We start from the raw sequence: 5,271 nt of genomic DNA on the forward strand, positions 1-5,271 counted from the left end.
CCCTAGGAGAATTCATGCCTCTGTAAAGTAGCTAATGGACCATGAGACCATTGCAGAACACGCCACAATGACGCCACTGAGAATGTCAACCTTGGGCAGAAGGACACCGCCGATCCCACTTGGGGACTGGCAAGTTTCAGAAGCTTGCAAAACCAGTGCCTTTGTTCCGACTTTAAATATCAGTTTGACTTTAATAAAACTGAAGACTTTTATTTACTTTCAATACAAGTTATAAATAAAATTGTGTGTATAATATTTACTTTTATCATGAACTGGAAGTTAAGGAAATTGGAAGTCAAAACCAAATCATTAATATACGCTTCAAAAACAATTCCAGGAGACAACTGTGACTGATATTGGCACCCGGGTGGCATCCTGGAACACAGATATTTAACTGCAGTTCCTCGGGGCGTAGAGGAAGGCAGCCTTGACCTTGGGTGGACTTGGTATTAGGACTTGGCTGTGTGGGTTGTGGGATAGGGAGGGGCAGAGGCCTCTGGCCGTTTGTTCAGCAGGCCACATCCACCAGGGTGAATGGAGTTGGTGAACCACGTCCCCAGCCCTGGTGCCCTTGGCTCCTTGCTTCCCAGGAGGAGTTCACTGAATGTCCCCAACAACCCGTGGAATAGCTGTGATTCTTGCCCCAGTTTACAGAGGAGGACACTGGTCCAGGGAGCCAGCAGCGTCCCTGTGAGTACGTCCTTGGAGGATGCCATGGGGCGTTTCATACACAGCCATAAAATAGCCTGCATTAAAAAAAAAAAAAAATTGGTCCTGGGGGTTGAACCCAGGGCTGCTCTACCACTGAGCTACATCCCAGTCCTTCTTACTTTTTGAGAAAATTGGCAGGTCTTCCAATTGCCAGCCTCCTGCCTTAGCCTCCGGAGTCCCTGGGATTGGCAGTGTGCACACCCCGCATGGCTTAGAGGTGGGATTTTGACGCTGCCAGCTCTCGAGCAGAACAGAGCCTGCCCCTGGGTCTCGGGCTGACCACAGGCACAAAGGGTGGCGTGAGTGAAGTGGGGTTGGAAGACACTTTGGAAATTGCTTGGCGGCATCTACAAAGCCGAGCATCCTCCGGCCTGTGACCCCACCTGCTGCAATATGAGCACGTGCTCAGTGTGAATGTATACAGTAGGAGCTCTGCTCGGAGGAGGCCAGACAAAACCACCCAAATGCCCTTCAGCATGGATACGGTTGATGGTTGTGCATTCCCACAGATGGGGACGCTACAGCACTGGAAATGACCGGCCTTCCCCATCTCTTAAATGGACGGATCTCACAGTCGGGGTGGGGGCAGCCGGGGTGGGGGAGTAACTGCGGACTGGTTCCTTCGGCAGACGGGCCAGGTCAGGCAAGCCTGGTGCACACGGCTGGGAGTCAGAGCCCGCCTCTGAGTCGGGGAGACGGAGGTGGGTGAGCTGGGGTCTGGGAGGCTGCCGGGCTCTGCAGCTCACTGTGTGTGGCTCCCCAGGGGACGCCGACCTTCCAGAAGTTCATCAAGCTCTGTGGACCTCCCCCCATCTCCCCATGACATTTGGAAGGGCTTCACTGAGGTGAAGTTCGCACTGTCCAATCCCCGGGGAAGACTCGGCAGTGGGTTTTCAGTGCATCCACAGAGCTGGAGAGCCAGCACCACAGGCTAATTCTGGGACATTCCATCACCTCTAAAGGAAAGCAGCTTCCCATCAGCAGTCACTCCAGTGGCCCCCAGTCCCTAGGCCCCAGCCCCAGGCCTCCAGGGCCCTCCTTCTCTGCCCCACGCACCCTGGACGTGTGCATGAAGGTTACCTTGAAGCAGAGTAACTAATTGAAATGCCCACGGGGTAGCCGTAGGCAGGCACCGAGCTCAGGCACTGCTGGACTGTGCTGCAGGCCTGGGCTCTGTGGTCCCTCGCCGGGCCCCTGCAGGCTGCAAATCTGTGACTTCTGGCCCAGATGGTTTTGAGCATGTTCTCCAACGAGAATGGTTTGTTTCTCGTTTCTGCTGCCCGGGAGCAAGTCTGTGCGAAATCATTACTTCAGACAATAGGACAGGGAAGCAGTTTGTAGCCAGATGTCTTAGGAGTCGGGCTCCTTCTGTGCCCAGGGGTATGGCCACCCTGGATGGTGCGCACCCATCTGGATGGGATGATTTCATGGACTCTCCTCGGCCTGCTGCCCTGGTGAGTGGAAGACCCCCACCATGCACACACTGCCACGCGCCGGCTGAGGACCAGAGCCCAGCTCCAGGTGGACCACACGGGGCGAGAGCAGAGGGTGTCTTCAATCTGGGGGTGTGAGCCTGGCCTGGGCCCTGGGGTCAGGGAGAAGAGTGGAAAGCAAGCTTGTGCTCTTGGTCAGTCCCAGGTTGAGAGCTGGCCACTCACAGCTGACCATCTTCTTCTGTGAGATCCTTTCCTTAATTCTCATGCGAGCTGGGAGGAGGGTGGCCGTCCCTACCTGTCAGATGCAGAGACAGGATGCAGGGCCTCCCAGCCGGTGCTGAAGACCACGGTGGCTGACATTCCCAGGAGCCCTGGGCTGGTGGGCTTGGTGGGGCGGTCACTCTGTGCCCCTCACCTGTGCCCAGTCCTGCGGCTGGGAGCTTGGCAGTGAGTCATAGGGTCTGGAAGGCCCGAGGTGGCCTGGCCCTCCCGGGGGTCTCTCTCTGATTAGCTGCCCAGGGGCTGGGATCTGAGAGGAGGAATGAGACCTGTCAGTCTCCCGAGGCCTGTCTGTGGGTCCAAGCAAGTCACAAGGCCAACCCAAGAGGAAGGAAAGAAACGTCCTTGGTGTCTGGATGGGCGTGTGCATGCGGAGTTAGGAGGAACTGGGGGGCCATCTGGGGACACTCTTCCATGCCGGGGACTTACGATATAGATGCTAGATTCTGGCGTTGAGGGCAGGCTCTGTGAGAGCCCGGGAGGCAGCTGACCTCACTTGGGGTGAAGACAGTGCTTTCCTGAGGCGGTAGAGCCTCGGGTGGGGGGATCCAGGGCAAAGTGGTCAAGAAGGGGCCTCTGGGGTCAGACCGCCTGGGTTGCCAAGAGCTTGGGCCAGTCATCTGAGCGCTCTGCCTTGACTTCCTGGTCTGTAAAATGGGGTTACGACTATATCCTACCCCCTGGGCTGTGAGGATCCCCTGGATTCACCTGGGAAGCCAGAGTGGGGCCTGGCCACGGCTAGTTCTGAGAGTCAGCCTCTGTTGTTGCTGATTGGTGACAATGAAGAGGATTATCCAGGCTGAGAGGGTCACAAAGCCTGGGCAGAGGGGACGGCAGAGGGAATAGCCTGTTGCTTAGAAAGAAAAGAGGTGCTGGAGCAGGGAGGGCTGCCCTGGGGAGGTGGCCGTGGCTGGAAGGGAGCAGGGCAGACCCGGCCTTGTAGTGAGGACAGGCCCTGGGGTTTGTTCTCGGTGCAGTGGGGCCTGGAGCAGAGGCCCCCGGCATCAGGTCGATGCGCTTTGCTGGCTTCAGGGGTGACCGGCAGGAGCAAGGAGGGGGAGGGTCAGCTAGCGGGGAGGGGGCTGGGCCTCGGTGGTGGCAGAGTGGGTGGGAAGCCCGGAGGGGCAAGAGCTCTGACTTGGTTGGTGACACTTGACGTTTGGTGACTTCTCCTGGGTTTCTGGTCTGGGTGACAGGGTGGCTCCTTCAAGAGCATGGGCAACACAGAAGGCCCAGCTGTGGGAGGCGACAGTGCCGGGTGAAGTTGTGAGGATGTGTTTGGGGGGCCAGTGGGGCCTCGTGCCAGGGCATCTGGGCCTCGAGAAGGAGAGGGGTTCCCTCCAGGGAGAGAAGGGCGGCGTCCCAGGACACAGGGGCCCAGGAAGCTGGGCAGCAGGAACAGATGATGGGCGATGGGCTGGCGAGCTGGGCTGGGGAGGGGGGCAGGACGTCGGGGCCCTGGAATCTGCTGTGGTCCTCCACGTCACAGATTCCTGTGAGTTTGACCAGGAAGTGGTGTCACCCTTTGGAGGGAGGCCAAAGCCCGGAGGGGCCCGACTGCGGTGGGAGAAGGTCAGCTAATGCTTTGACCTGGGATTCCGGGCCCTGGGAGGGAACTGCTGCTCTACAGCTGTGCAGGGCCGGCCATCAGGTGGGGGCTCACTCGACAGAGATACCCTGATGACTCAGGACGATGATGGCATCTGGCTCTGGGGCTGGAGGTGCAAGCGGCCCGTCGACTGCTGACACTTGGCAGCAGGTCCTTGTCAGGAAAGTGCAGAGCAGCCAGACCCCTCAGCACAGATGGCAGGGCTGAGCACCAGCCATATCCACCCGCAGAGTCAGGTGGCCACATCAGGGGGATTTACGTTGATCCTCCACCCATCTGCTCACCCCGCTCACCCATTCAATATTGTGTCTATCCATTCTGTTTTTCTTCCCATCCATATACTTACAATCACCTGCCTTCCATCTACCCGCCCTCACTCTCCTACATCTACCATCCATCCATCCATCCATCCACCATCTTACTATCCATCCTCCCATCCATCCACCCTTCCACCCACCCTCTCATCCTTCATCCATCTACCCAGGTTCCCATCCATCCACTCTACCTCCCAACCACCATCCTCCCACCCACCCACCCACCCATCCTCTTATCCACCTCTTTCCATCCATCCACCCATCCTCCCATCCTTCCATCTTCCCTTCCATCCACCCGTTCTACCATCCTCTCATCCATCACCCACCCACCCATCCTCCCACCATCCACCCATCTACCCTTCCTCCCATCCTCCTGTCCTCCCACCCATCCACCCATCCACCCAACCTCCTATCCATCCATCCAGCCATCCCCCATCCACCCATCCACCCATCCTGACATCCTCCCATCCAGGTGGCACCTGGCTTACCCACTCCTGTGTGTGCATGTGGGTATGTGTGTGTGTGTGTGTGTGTGTGAGAGAGAGAGAGAGAGTTGCTTTCCCAGGCTGGGGAGGAGACACCTGCAGCCCCTCTCTCTCCGTGTGCTCAGGAGCAGCTGGCAGAGTGGTCCTGGTCAGTATGGGTGGGACCCGGGGATCTGCTTCTGGTCCTTGCCCACACTGAAGCAGAATAAACGGGATTAACTGAACTTTCCCCAAACACAGAATTTTGCAAAATCATGGAAAACATTGTATTCCTTTTCATCCATCAAATACGTCTCCTATGATCCCATACTAACACCAAAGAGTTTATCACTTTATATTTTCAAACTGTATCATGTACAAAAAAATGGGAAAGCATAGGAGACCAAATAAGGATTCATGGTGCCAGCCACAGAATAACCCATGCTGGTTTATTGGTG

The sequence above is a fragment of the Marmota flaviventris genome, chromosome 18 (genome assembly GCF_047511675.1).
Source record: "Marmota flaviventris isolate mMarFla1 chromosome 18, mMarFla1.hap1, whole genome shotgun sequence".
In the NCBI taxonomy this organism is placed as follows: Eukaryota; Metazoa; Chordata; class Mammalia; order Rodentia; family Sciuridae; genus Marmota; species Marmota flaviventris.